The 9955-nt window shown below is 42.9% G+C and overlaps 35 non-coding genes across 35 annotated transcripts; all 35 read right to left on the bottom strand.

Annotated features, from left to right (window-relative positions):
• Positions 1 to 126: 126 nt before the first annotated feature.
• On the bottom strand, positions 127 to 198 carry TRNAP-AGG (transfer RNA proline (anticodon AGG)). The gene has a single exon. It is a non-coding gene; the product is annotated as a tRNA-Pro (tRNA).
• Positions 199 to 297: 99 nt separating this feature from the next.
• On the bottom strand, positions 298 to 369 carry TRNAP-AGG (transfer RNA proline (anticodon AGG)). Its single transcript has one exon. It is a non-coding gene; the product is annotated as a tRNA-Pro (tRNA).
• A 269-nt stretch (positions 370 to 638) lies between these two features.
• Positions 639 to 710, bottom strand: TRNAP-UGG (transfer RNA proline (anticodon UGG)). Its single transcript has one exon. It is a non-coding gene; the product is annotated as a tRNA-Pro (tRNA).
• A 270-nt stretch (positions 711 to 980) lies between these two features.
• Positions 981 to 1052, bottom strand: TRNAP-AGG (transfer RNA proline (anticodon AGG)). The gene has a single exon. It is a non-coding gene; the product is annotated as a tRNA-Pro (tRNA).
• Positions 1053 to 1322: 270 nt separating this feature from the next.
• Positions 1323 to 1394, bottom strand: TRNAP-AGG (transfer RNA proline (anticodon AGG)). The gene has a single exon. It is a non-coding gene; the product is annotated as a tRNA-Pro (tRNA).
• A 99-nt stretch (positions 1395 to 1493) lies between these two features.
• On the bottom strand, positions 1494 to 1565 carry TRNAP-AGG (transfer RNA proline (anticodon AGG)). Its single transcript has one exon. It is a non-coding gene; the product is annotated as a tRNA-Pro (tRNA).
• Positions 1566 to 1663: 98 nt separating this feature from the next.
• TRNAP-AGG (transfer RNA proline (anticodon AGG)) lies at positions 1664 to 1735 on the bottom strand. The gene has a single exon. It is a non-coding gene; the product is annotated as a tRNA-Pro (tRNA).
• A 270-nt stretch (positions 1736 to 2005) lies between these two features.
• On the bottom strand, positions 2006 to 2077 carry TRNAP-AGG (transfer RNA proline (anticodon AGG)). Its single transcript has one exon. It is a non-coding gene; the product is annotated as a tRNA-Pro (tRNA).
• A 270-nt stretch (positions 2078 to 2347) lies between these two features.
• TRNAP-AGG (transfer RNA proline (anticodon AGG)) lies at positions 2348 to 2419 on the bottom strand. Its single transcript has one exon. It is a non-coding gene; the product is annotated as a tRNA-Pro (tRNA).
• A 442-nt stretch (positions 2420 to 2861) lies between these two features.
• Positions 2862 to 2933, bottom strand: TRNAP-AGG (transfer RNA proline (anticodon AGG)). Its single transcript has one exon. It is a non-coding gene; the product is annotated as a tRNA-Pro (tRNA).
• A 99-nt stretch (positions 2934 to 3032) lies between these two features.
• On the bottom strand, positions 3033 to 3104 carry TRNAP-AGG (transfer RNA proline (anticodon AGG)). The gene has a single exon. It is a non-coding gene; the product is annotated as a tRNA-Pro (tRNA).
• Positions 3105 to 3373: 269 nt separating this feature from the next.
• Positions 3374 to 3445, bottom strand: TRNAP-UGG (transfer RNA proline (anticodon UGG)). The gene has a single exon. It is a non-coding gene; the product is annotated as a tRNA-Pro (tRNA).
• Positions 3446 to 4057: 612 nt separating this feature from the next.
• TRNAP-AGG (transfer RNA proline (anticodon AGG)) lies at positions 4058 to 4129 on the bottom strand. The gene has a single exon. It is a non-coding gene; the product is annotated as a tRNA-Pro (tRNA).
• Positions 4130 to 4227: 98 nt separating this feature from the next.
• On the bottom strand, positions 4228 to 4299 carry TRNAP-AGG (transfer RNA proline (anticodon AGG)). The gene has a single exon. It is a non-coding gene; the product is annotated as a tRNA-Pro (tRNA).
• Positions 4300 to 4740: 441 nt separating this feature from the next.
• Positions 4741 to 4812, bottom strand: TRNAP-AGG (transfer RNA proline (anticodon AGG)). Its single transcript has one exon. It is a non-coding gene; the product is annotated as a tRNA-Pro (tRNA).
• A 270-nt stretch (positions 4813 to 5082) lies between these two features.
• On the bottom strand, positions 5083 to 5154 carry TRNAP-AGG (transfer RNA proline (anticodon AGG)). Its single transcript has one exon. It is a non-coding gene; the product is annotated as a tRNA-Pro (tRNA).
• A 99-nt stretch (positions 5155 to 5253) lies between these two features.
• TRNAP-AGG (transfer RNA proline (anticodon AGG)) lies at positions 5254 to 5325 on the bottom strand. The gene has a single exon. It is a non-coding gene; the product is annotated as a tRNA-Pro (tRNA).
• A 99-nt stretch (positions 5326 to 5424) lies between these two features.
• TRNAP-AGG (transfer RNA proline (anticodon AGG)) lies at positions 5425 to 5496 on the bottom strand. Its single transcript has one exon. It is a non-coding gene; the product is annotated as a tRNA-Pro (tRNA).
• Positions 5497 to 5766: 270 nt separating this feature from the next.
• On the bottom strand, positions 5767 to 5838 carry TRNAP-AGG (transfer RNA proline (anticodon AGG)). The gene has a single exon. It is a non-coding gene; the product is annotated as a tRNA-Pro (tRNA).
• Positions 5839 to 5937: 99 nt separating this feature from the next.
• TRNAP-AGG (transfer RNA proline (anticodon AGG)) lies at positions 5938 to 6009 on the bottom strand. Its single transcript has one exon. It is a non-coding gene; the product is annotated as a tRNA-Pro (tRNA).
• Positions 6010 to 6108: 99 nt separating this feature from the next.
• On the bottom strand, positions 6109 to 6180 carry TRNAP-AGG (transfer RNA proline (anticodon AGG)). Its single transcript has one exon. It is a non-coding gene; the product is annotated as a tRNA-Pro (tRNA).
• A 99-nt stretch (positions 6181 to 6279) lies between these two features.
• Positions 6280 to 6351, bottom strand: TRNAP-AGG (transfer RNA proline (anticodon AGG)). The gene has a single exon. It is a non-coding gene; the product is annotated as a tRNA-Pro (tRNA).
• Positions 6352 to 6450: 99 nt separating this feature from the next.
• On the bottom strand, positions 6451 to 6522 carry TRNAR-UCG (transfer RNA arginine (anticodon UCG)). Its single transcript has one exon. It is a non-coding gene; the product is annotated as a tRNA-Arg (tRNA).
• A 99-nt stretch (positions 6523 to 6621) lies between these two features.
• On the bottom strand, positions 6622 to 6693 carry TRNAP-UGG (transfer RNA proline (anticodon UGG)). Its single transcript has one exon. It is a non-coding gene; the product is annotated as a tRNA-Pro (tRNA).
• Positions 6694 to 6791: 98 nt separating this feature from the next.
• On the bottom strand, positions 6792 to 6863 carry TRNAR-UCG (transfer RNA arginine (anticodon UCG)). The gene has a single exon. It is a non-coding gene; the product is annotated as a tRNA-Arg (tRNA).
• Positions 6864 to 7135: 272 nt separating this feature from the next.
• TRNAP-UGG (transfer RNA proline (anticodon UGG)) lies at positions 7136 to 7207 on the bottom strand. Its single transcript has one exon. It is a non-coding gene; the product is annotated as a tRNA-Pro (tRNA).
• A 441-nt stretch (positions 7208 to 7648) lies between these two features.
• TRNAP-UGG (transfer RNA proline (anticodon UGG)) lies at positions 7649 to 7720 on the bottom strand. Its single transcript has one exon. It is a non-coding gene; the product is annotated as a tRNA-Pro (tRNA).
• Positions 7721 to 7990: 270 nt separating this feature from the next.
• TRNAA-UGC (transfer RNA alanine (anticodon UGC)) lies at positions 7991 to 8062 on the bottom strand. The gene has a single exon. It is a non-coding gene; the product is annotated as a tRNA-Ala (tRNA).
• A 98-nt stretch (positions 8063 to 8160) lies between these two features.
• Positions 8161 to 8233, bottom strand: TRNAP-AGG (transfer RNA proline (anticodon AGG)). The gene has a single exon. It is a non-coding gene; the product is annotated as a tRNA-Pro (tRNA).
• A 99-nt stretch (positions 8234 to 8332) lies between these two features.
• On the bottom strand, positions 8333 to 8404 carry TRNAP-UGG (transfer RNA proline (anticodon UGG)). Its single transcript has one exon. It is a non-coding gene; the product is annotated as a tRNA-Pro (tRNA).
• A 99-nt stretch (positions 8405 to 8503) lies between these two features.
• On the bottom strand, positions 8504 to 8575 carry TRNAP-UGG (transfer RNA proline (anticodon UGG)). Its single transcript has one exon. It is a non-coding gene; the product is annotated as a tRNA-Pro (tRNA).
• A 271-nt stretch (positions 8576 to 8846) lies between these two features.
• Positions 8847 to 8918, bottom strand: TRNAP-UGG (transfer RNA proline (anticodon UGG)). The gene has a single exon. It is a non-coding gene; the product is annotated as a tRNA-Pro (tRNA).
• A 441-nt stretch (positions 8919 to 9359) lies between these two features.
• TRNAP-UGG (transfer RNA proline (anticodon UGG)) lies at positions 9360 to 9431 on the bottom strand. The gene has a single exon. It is a non-coding gene; the product is annotated as a tRNA-Pro (tRNA).
• A 270-nt stretch (positions 9432 to 9701) lies between these two features.
• TRNAA-UGC (transfer RNA alanine (anticodon UGC)) lies at positions 9702 to 9773 on the bottom strand. Its single transcript has one exon. It is a non-coding gene; the product is annotated as a tRNA-Ala (tRNA).
• A 98-nt stretch (positions 9774 to 9871) lies between these two features.
• TRNAP-AGG (transfer RNA proline (anticodon AGG)) lies at positions 9872 to 9944 on the bottom strand. Its single transcript has one exon. It is a non-coding gene; the product is annotated as a tRNA-Pro (tRNA).
• Positions 9945 to 9955: the final 11 nt, after the last annotated feature.

Genomic DNA, 9955 nt, shown 5'->3' with positions numbered 1-9955 from the left:
AGAATCATATCCCTAGACCACCGAGCCGCTTTGAAGCGCCAAGAAATATTTATTACCGAAAAATGAAAAAGTTACTTATTCCATAAGAATCAACAATGATAAAAAAACATTCACGCGACTTCGTCTGGGCTCGACCGGGATTTGAACCCGGGACCTCTCGCACCCTAAGCGAGAATCATACCCCTAGACCACCGAGCCACGCTGAAGCGCCAAGAATTATTTATTACCGAAAAATGAAAAAGTTACTTATTCCATAAGAATCAACAATGATAAAAAAACATTCACGCAACTTCGTCTGGGCTCGACCGGGATTTGAACCCAGGACCTCTCGCACCCTAAGCGAGAATCATACCCCTAGACCACCGAGCCACGTTGATGCGCCAAGAAATATTTATTACCGAAAAATGAAAAAGTTACTTATTCCATAAGAATCAACAATGACAAAAAAGAAACTACGCGAATTCGTCTGGGTTCGACCGGGTTTTGAACCCGGGACCTCTCGCACCCAAAGCCAGAATCATACCCCTAGACCACCGAGCCAGGGTGAAGCGCCAATAAATATTTATTACCGAAAAATCAAAAAGTTACTTATTCCATAAGAATCAACAATGACAAATAAATATTTTCCCACTACGTCTGGGCTCGACCGGGATTTGAACCCGGGACCTCTCGCACCCAAAACGAGAATCATACCCCAAGACCACCGAGCCACATTGAACCGCCAAGAATTATTTATTACCGAAAAATGAAAAAGTTACTTATTCCATAAGAATCAACAATGATAAAAAAATATTCGCGCGACTTCGTCAGGGCTCGACCGTGACTTGAACCCGAGACCTCCCGCACCCAAATCGAGAATCATACCCCTAAACCACCGAGCCAAGTTGAAGGACAACGAATTATTTATTACCGAAAAATGAAAAAGTTACTTATTCCATAAGAATCAACAATGACAAATAAAGATTTTCGCGACTTCGTCTGGGCTCGACCGGGATTTTAACCCAGGACCTCTCGCACCCTAAGCGAGAATCATACCCCTAGACCACCGAGCCACGTTGAAGCACCAAGAATTATTTATTACCGAAAAATGAAAAAGTTACTTATTCCATAAGAATCAACAATGACAAATAAATATTTTCGCGATTTCGGCTGGGCTCGACCGGGATTTGAACCCGAGACATCTCGCACCCAAAGCGATAATCATACCCCTAGACCACCGAGCCACGTTGAAGCACCAAGAATTATTTATTACCGAAAAATGAAAAAGTTACTTATTCCATAAGAATCAACAATGACAAAAAAATATTTCCGCGACTTCGTCTGGGCTCGACCGGGATTTTAACCCAGGACCTCTCGCACCCTAAGCGAGAATCATACCCCTAGACCACCGAGCCACGTTGAAGCACCAAGAATTATTTATTACCAAAAAATGAAAAAGTTACTTATTCCATAAGAATCAACAATGACAAATAAATATTTACGCGACTTCGTCGGGGCTCGACCGGGATTTAAACCCAGGACCTCTCGCACCCTAAGCGAGAATCATACCCCTAGACCACCGAGCCACGTTGAAGCGCCAAGAAATATTTATTACCGAAAAAATAAAAAGTTACTTATTCCAAAAGAATCAACAATGACAAATAAATATTTTCCCACTACGTCTGGGCTCGACCGGGATTTGAACCCGGGACCTCTCGCACCCTAAGCGAGAATCACACCCCTAGACCACCGAGCCACGTTGAAGCACCAAGAATTATTTATTACCGAAAAATGAAAAAGTTACTTATTCCATAAGAATCAACAATGACAAATAAATATTTTCGCGATTTCGTCTGGGCTCGACCGGGATTTGAACCCGAGACATCTCGCACCCAAAGCGATAATCATACCCCTAGACCACCGAGCCACGTTGAAGCACCAAGAATTATTTATTACCGAAAAATGAAAAAGTTACTTATTCCATAAGAATCAACAATGACAAAAAAATATTTTCGCGACTTCGTCTGGGCTCGACCGGGATTTTAACCCAGGACCTCTCGCACCCTAAGCGAGAATCATACCCCTAGACCACCGAGCCACGTTGAAGCACCAAGAATTATTTATTATCAAAAAATGAAAAAGTTACTTATTCCATAAGAATCAACAATGATAAAAAAACATTCACGCGACTTCGTCTGGGCTCGACCGGGATTCGAACCCGGGACCTCTCGCACCCAAAGAGAGAATCATATCCCTAGACCACCGAGCCGCTTTGAAGCGCCAAGAAATATTTATTACCGAAAAATGAAAAACTAACTTATTCCATAAGAATCAACAATGACAAAAAAATATTTTCGCGACTTCGTCTGGGCTCGACCGGGATTTTAACCCAGGACCTCTCGCACCCTAAGCGAGAATCATACCCCTAGACCACCGAGCCACGTTGAAGCGCCAAGAATTATTTATTACCAAAAAATGAAAAAGTTACTTATTCCATAAGAATCAACAATGACAAATAAATATTTACGCGACTTCGTTCGGGGCTCGACCGGGATTTAAACCCAGGACCTCGCGCACCCTAAGCGAGAATCATACCCCTAGACCACCGAGCCACGTTGAAGCGCCAAGAAATATTTATTACCGAAAAATGAAAAAGTTACTTATTCCATAAGAATCAACAATGATAAAAAAACATTCACGCGACTTCGTCTGGGCTCGACCGGGATTCGAACCCGGGACCTCTCGCACCCAAAGAGAGAATCATATCCCTAGACCACCGAGCCGCTTTGAAGCGCCAAGAAATATTTATTACCGAAAAATGAAAAAGTTACTTATTCCATAAGAATCAACAATGATAAAAAAACATTCACGCGACTTCGTCTGGGCTCGACCGGGATTTGAACCCGGGACCTCTCGCACCCTAAGCGAGAATCATACCCCTAGACCACCGAGCCACGCTGAAGCGCCAAGAATTATTTATTACCGAAAAATGAAAAAGTTACTTATTCCATAAGAATCAACAATGATAAAAAAACATTCACGCAACTTCGTCTGGGCTCGACCGGGATTTGAACCCAGGACCTCTCGCACCCTAAGCGAGAATCATACCCCTAGACCACCGAGCCACGTTGATGCGCCAAGAAATATTTATTACCGAAAAATGAAAAAGTTACTTATTCCATAAGAATCAACAATGACAAAAAAGAAACTACGCGAATTCGTCTGGGTTCGACCGGGTTTTGAACCCGGGACCTCTCGCACCCAAAGCCAGAATCATACCCCTAGACCACCGAGCCAGGGTGAAGCGCCAATAAATATTTATTACCGAAAAATCAAAAAGTTACTTATTCCATAAGAATCAACAATGACAAATAAATATTTTCCCACTACGTCTGGGCTCGACCGGGATTTGAACCCGGGACCTCTCGCACCCAAAACGAGAATCATACCCCAAGACCACCGAGCCACATTGAACCGCCAAGAATTATTTATTACCGAAAAATGAAAAAGTTACTTATTCCATAAGAATCAACAATGATAAAAAAATATTCGCGCGACTTCGTCAGGGCTCGACCGTGACTTGAACCCGAGACCTCCCGCACCCAAATCGAGAATCATACCCCTAAACCACCGAGCCACGTTGAAGCACCAAGAATTATTTATTACCGAAAAATGAAAAAGTTACTTATTCCATAAGAATCAACAATGACAAATAAAGATTTTCGCGACTTCGTCTGGGCTCGACCGGGATTTTAACCCAGGACCTCTCGCACCCTAAGCGAGAATCACACCCCTAGACCACCGAGCCACGTTGAAGCACCAAGAATTATTTATTACCGAAAAATGAAAAAGTTACTTATTCCATAAGAATCAACAATGACAAATAAATATTTTCGCGATTTCGTCTGGGCTCGACCGGGATTTGAACCCGAGACATCTCGCACCCAAAGCGATAATCATACCCCTAGACCACCGAGCCACGTTGAAGCACCAAGAATTATTTATTACCGAAAAATGAAAAAGTTACTTATTCCATAAGAATCAACAATGACAAAAAAATATTTTCGCGACTTCGTCTGGGCTCGACCGGGATTTAAACCCAGGACCTCTCGCACCCTAAGCGAGAATCATACCCCTAGACCACCGAGCCACGTTGAAGCGCCAAGAAATATTTATTACCGAAAAATGAAAAAGTTACTTATTCCATAAGAATCAACAATGACAAATAAATATTTTCCCACTACGTCTGGGCTCGACCGGGATTTGAACCCGGGACCTCTCGCACCCTAAGCGAGAATCACACCCCTAGACCACCGAGCCACGTTGAAGCACCAAGAATTATTTATTACCGAAAAATGAAAAAGTTACTTATTCCATAAGAATCAACAATGACAAATAAATATTTTCGCGATTTCGTCTGGGCTCGACCGGGATTTGAACCCGAGTCATCTCGCACCCAAAGCGATAATCATACCCCTAGACCACCGAGCCACGTTGAAGCACCAAGAATTATTTATTACCGAAAAATGAAAAAGTTACTTATTCCATAAGAATCAACAATGACAAAAAAATATTTTCGCGACTTCGTCTGGGCTCGACCGGGATTTAAACCCAGGACCTCTCGCACCCTAAGCGAGAATCATACCCCTAGACCACTGAGCCACGTTGAAGCGCCAAGAAATATTTATTACCGAAAAATGAAAAAGTTACTTATTCCATAAGAATCAACAATGACAAATAAATATTTTCGCGACTTCGTCTGGGCTCGACCGGGATTTTAACCCAGGACCTCTCGCACCCTAAGCGAGAATCATACCCCTAGACCACCGAGCCACGTTGAAGCACCAAGAATTATTTATTACCGAAAAATGAAAAAGTTACTTATTCCATAAGAATCAACAATGACAAATAAATATTTTCGCGACTTCGTCTGGGCTCGACCGTGATTTGAACCCGAGACCTCTCGCACCCAAAGCGATAATCATACCCCTAGACCACCGAGCCACGTTGAAGCACCAAGAATTATTTATTACCGAAAAATGAAAAAGTTACTTATTCCATAAGAATGAACAATGACAAATAAACATTTCCGCGACTTTGTCTGGGCTCGACCGGGATTTTAACCCAGGACCTCTCGCACCCTAAGCGAGAATCATACCCCTAGACCACCGAGCCACGTTGAAGCACCAAGAATTATTTATTACCGAAAAATGAAAAAGTTACTTATTCCATAAGAATCAACAATGACAAATAATTATTTTCGCGACTTCTTCTGGGCTCGACCGGGATTTTAACCCAGGACCTCTCGCACCCTAAGCGAGAATCATACCCCTAGACCACCGAGCCACGTTGAAGCACCAAGAATTATTTATTACCGAAAAATGAAAAAGTTACTTATTCCATAAAAATCAACAATGACAAATAAATATTTTCGCGACTTTGTCTGGGCTCGACCGGGATTTTAACCCAGGACCTCTCGCACCCTAAGCGAGAATCATACCCCTAGACCACCGAGCCACGTTGAAGCACCAAGAATTATTTATTACCGAAAAATGAAAAAGTTACTTATTCCATAAGAATCAACAATGACAAATAAATATTTTCGCGACTTCGTCTGGGCTCGACCGTGATTTGAACCCGAGACCTCTCGCACCCAAAGCGATAATCATACCCCTAGACCACCGAGCCACGTTGAAGCACCAAGAATTATTTATTACCGAAAAATGAAAAAGTTACTTATTCCATAAGAATGAACAATGACAAATAAACATTTCCGCGACTTTGTCTGGGCTCGACCGGGATTTTAACCCAGGACCTCTCGCACCCTAAGCGAGAATCATACCCCTAGACCACCGAGCCACGTTGAAGCACCAAGAATTATTTATTACCGAAAAATGAAAAAGTTACTTATTCCATAAGAATCAACAATGACAAATAAATATTTTCGCGACTTCGTCTGGGCTCGACCGGGATTTTAACCCAGGACCTCTCGCACCCTAAGCGAGAATCATACCCCTAGACCACCGAGCCACGTTGAAGCACCAAGAATTATTTATTACCGAAAAATGAAAAAGTTACTTATTCCATAAGAATCAACAATGACAAAAAAATATTTCCGCGACTTCGTCTGGGCTCGACCGGGATTTTAACCCAGGACCTCTCGCACCCTAAGCGAGAATCATACCCCTAGACCACCGAGCCACGTTGAAGCACCAAGAATTATTTATTACCAAAAAATGAAAAAGTTACTTATTCCATAAGAATCAACAATGACAAATAAATATTTACGCGACTTCGTCGGGGCTCGACCGGGATTTAAACCCAGGACCTCTCGCACCCTAAGCGAGAATCATACCCCTAGACCACCGAGCCACGTTGAAGCGCCAAGAAATATTTATTACCGAAAAAAGAAAAAGTTACTTATTCCAAAAGAATCAACAATGACAAATAAATATTTTCGCCACTACGTCTGGGCTCGACCGGGATTTGAATCCGGGACCTCTCGCACCGAAAGCGAGAATCATACCCCTAGACCACCGAGCCACGTTGAAGCGCCAAGAAATATTTATTACCGAAAAATGAAAAACTTACTTATTTCATAAGAATCAACAATGACAAAAAAGAAACTACGCGAATTCATCTGGGGTCGACCGGGATTTGAACCCAGGACCTCTCGCACCCAAAGCGAGAATCATACCCCTAGACCACCGAGCCACGTTGAAGCGCCAAGAAATATTTATTACCGAAAAATGAAAAAGTTACTTATTCCATAAGAATCACAATGACAAATAAATATTTTCGCCACTACGTCTGGGCTCGACCGGGATTTGAATCCGGGACCTCTCGCACCGAAAGCGAGAATCATACCCCTAGACCACCGAGCCAAGTTGAAGCGCCAAGAAATATTTATTACCGAAAAATGAAAAAGTTACTTATTCAATAAGAATCAACAATGACAAAAAAAAAAATTCACGCGACTTCGTCTGGCCTCGACCGGGATTTGGACCCGGGCCCTCACGCACCCAAAGCCAGAATCATACCCCTAGACCACCGAGCCAGGTTGAAGCGCCAATAAATATTTATTACCGAAAAATGAAAAAGTTACTTATTCCATAAGAATCAACAATGACAAAAAAACAAGCACGAGACTTCGTCTGGGCTCGACCGGGATTTGAACCCGGGACCTCTCTCACCCAAAGCGAGAATCATACCCCTAGACCACCGAGCCACGTTGAAGCGCCAAGAAATATTTATTACCGAAAAATGAAAAAGTTACTTATTCCATAAGAATCACAATGACAAATAAATATTTTCGCCACTACGTCTGGGCTCGACCGGGATTTGAATCCGGGACCTCTCGCACCGAAAGCGAGAATCATACCCCTAGACCACCGAGACACATTGAACCGCCAAGAATTATTTATTACCGAAAAATGAAAAAGTTACTTATTCCATAAGAATCAACAATGACAAAAAAACATTCACGCAACTTCGTCTGGGGTCGACCGGGATTTGAAACCCGGGACCTCCCGCACCCTAAGCGAGAATCATACCCCTAGACCACTGAGCCACGTTGAACCGCCAAGAAATATTTATTACTGAAAAATGAAAAAGTTACTTATTCCATAAGAATCAACAATGACAAAAAAACAAGCACGAGACTTCGTCTGGGCTCGACCGGGATTTGAACCCGGGACCTCTCTCACCCAAAGCGAGAATCATACCCCTAGACCATCGAGCCACGTTGAAGCGCCAAGAAATATTTATTACCGAAAAATGAAAATGTTACTTATTCCATAAGAATCAACAATGACAAAAAAGCATTCACACGACTTCGCCTGGGATCAACCAGGATTTGAACCCGAGACCTCTCGCACCCAAAGCGAGAATCATACCCCTAGACCACTGAGCCACGTTGAAACGCCAAGAAATATTTATTACCGAAAAATCAAAAAGTTACTTATTCCATAAGAATCAACAATGACAAATAAATATTTTCGCCACTACGTCTGGGCTCGACCGGGATTTGAACCCGGGACCTCTCGCTCGCAAAGCGAGAATCATACCCCTACACCACCGAGCCAGGTCGAATCGGCAAGAAATATTTATTACCGAAAAATCAAAAAGTTACTTATTCCATAAGAATCAACAATGACAAATAAATATTTTCGCGACTACGTCTGGGCTCGACCGGGATTTGAACCCGGGACCTCTCACACCCTAAGCGAGAATCCTACCCCTAGACCACCGAGTCACGTCGAAGCGCCAAGAAATATTTATTACCGAAAAATGAAAAAGTTACTTATTCCATAAGAAACCACAATGACAAAAAAAAAACTACGCGAATTCGTCTGGGCCCGACCGGGATTTGAACTCCGGACCTCTCGCACCCAAAGCGAGAATCATACCCCTAGACCATCGAGCCACGTTTAAGCGCCAAGAAATATTTATTACCGAAAAATGAAAATGTTACTTATTCCATAAGAATCAACAATGACAAAAAAGCATTCACGCGACTTCGCCTGGGCTCGACCGGGATTTGAACCCGAGACCTCTCGCACCCAAAGCGAGAATCATACCCCTAGACCACCCAGCCACGTTGAAGCGCCAAGAAATATTTATTACCGAAAAATGAAAATGTTACTTTATTCCATTAGAATCAACAATGACAAGAAAGTATTTATGCGATCACGTCAGGGTTCGACCGGGATTTGAATCCGGGACCTCTCGCACCCTAAGCGAGAATCATACCCCTAGACCACCGAGCCACGTTGAAAAGCCAAGAAATATTTATTACCGAAAAATAAGAAAGTTACTTATTCCATAAGAATCAACAATGACAAAAAAACATTCACGCGACTTCGACTGGGCTCGACCGGGATTTGAACCCGGGACCTCTCTCACCCAAAGCGAGAATCATACCCCTAGACCACCGAGCCACGTTGAAGCGCCAAGAAATATTTATTACCGAAAAATGAAAAAGTTACTTATTCCATAAGAATCACAATGACAAATAAATATTTTCGCCACTACGTCTGGGCTCGACCGGGATTTGAATCCGGGACCTCTCGCACCGAAAGCGAGAATCATACCCCTAGACCACCGAGACACATTGAACCGCCAAGAATTATTTATTACCGAAAAATGAAAAAGTTACTTATTCCATAAGAATCAACAATGACAAAAAAACATTCACGCAACTTCGTCTGGGGTCGACCGGGATTTGAAACCCGGGACCTCCCGCACCCTAAGCGAGAATCATACCCCTAGACCACTGAGCCACGTTGAACCGCCAAGAAATATTTATTACTGAAAAATGAAAAAGTTACTTATTCCATAAGAATCAACAATGACAAAAAAACAAGCACGAGACTTCGTCTGGGCTCGACCGGGATTTGAACCCGGGACCTCTCTCACCCAAAGCGAGAATCATACCCCTAGACCATCGAGCCACGTTGAAGCGCCAAGAAATATTTATTACCGAAAAATGAAAATGTTACTTATTCCATAAGAATCAACAATGACAAAAAAGCATTCACACGACTTCGCCTGGGATCAACCAGGATTTGAACCCGAGACCTCTCGCACCCAAAGCGAGAATCATACCCCTAGACCACTGAGCCACGTTGAAACGCCAAGAAATATTTATTACCGAAAAATCAAAAAGTTACTTATTCCATAAGAATCAACAATGACAAATAAATATTTTCGCCACTACGTCTGGGCTCGACCGGGATTTGAACCCGGGACCTCTCGCTCGCAAAGCGAGAATCATACCCCTACACCACCGAGCCAGGTCGAATCGGCAAGAAATATTTATTACCGAAAAATCAAAAAGTTACTTATTCCATAAGAATCAACAATGACAAATAAATATTTTCGCGACTACGTCTGGGCTCGACCGGGATTTGAACCCGGGACCTCTCACACCCTAAGCGAGAATCCTACCCCTAGACCACCGAGTCACGTCGAAGCG

The sequence above is a fragment of the Pholcus phalangioides genome, unplaced genomic scaffold, assembly GCF_987345545.1.
Source record: "Pholcus phalangioides strain wild (caught in Gottingen) unplaced genomic scaffold, Ppha-v1.0 ptg000005l_1, whole genome shotgun sequence".
Classification (NCBI taxonomy): domain Eukaryota; kingdom Metazoa; phylum Arthropoda; class Arachnida; order Araneae; family Pholcidae; genus Pholcus; species Pholcus phalangioides.
Note: the sequence above shows the minus strand (reverse complement) of the source record. Positions and strands in the feature narration are given on the sequence as shown.